General features: G+C 29.5%; 1 protein-coding gene across 1 annotated transcript in view; it reads right to left on the bottom strand.

The window, feature by feature from the left end:
- Positions 1–545, bottom strand: part of LOC119590578 (facilitated trehalose transporter Tret1-like) — a gene marked incomplete at its 5' end in the record, with an annotated part of 8,390 nt that overhangs the window by 7,639 nt on the left and 206 nt on the right.

Raw genomic sequence — 545 nt, forward strand, 5'->3', positions numbered from 1 at the left:
CCACTCATAATCTTACATGTTCTTCTAAAGCACTCAGGACATGCACTTCTAAACTATACAACAAAAACCTGCTTGTTTGAAATGTTTTTCATTAGGTAAAAACTGATTACTTTTAAAATATTTCTCTAAATAAATATTCTCTGCTGAATGACTACACTAAATAAATTTTAATATTAAATTGTGTAGACATCAATTCAGTTATAAAAATATAAATTACATGCACATAAAAACATCAACACAATAACCATGAAATACTTGAGTACTCTAACCTTTTAAAAATGCAAGGTTTTGCTGGAAACAAATGTAAATCATTCTGCCTCATTTTTGTGAAATTAAACAGAGCACTTGTGACACTGATGACTTTTCTTATTGATAACATCACTTTGCTAATCACAGTGCAACACTTAAGTGGTATCATACTGTATGAGACATAACTTTGTATCACAATATCACATCATAATAACAAAGTGTGCTTAGTGGCTCAACTGGCTAAGGCACCTGAATATTGATAAATAGTGTGTTTATTTTGGATATATAGAAGATTG

The sequence above is a fragment of the Penaeus monodon genome, chromosome 27 (assembly GCF_015228065.2).
Source record: "Penaeus monodon isolate SGIC_2016 chromosome 27, NSTDA_Pmon_1, whole genome shotgun sequence".
Classification (NCBI taxonomy): Eukaryota; Metazoa; Arthropoda; class Malacostraca; order Decapoda; family Penaeidae; genus Penaeus; species Penaeus monodon.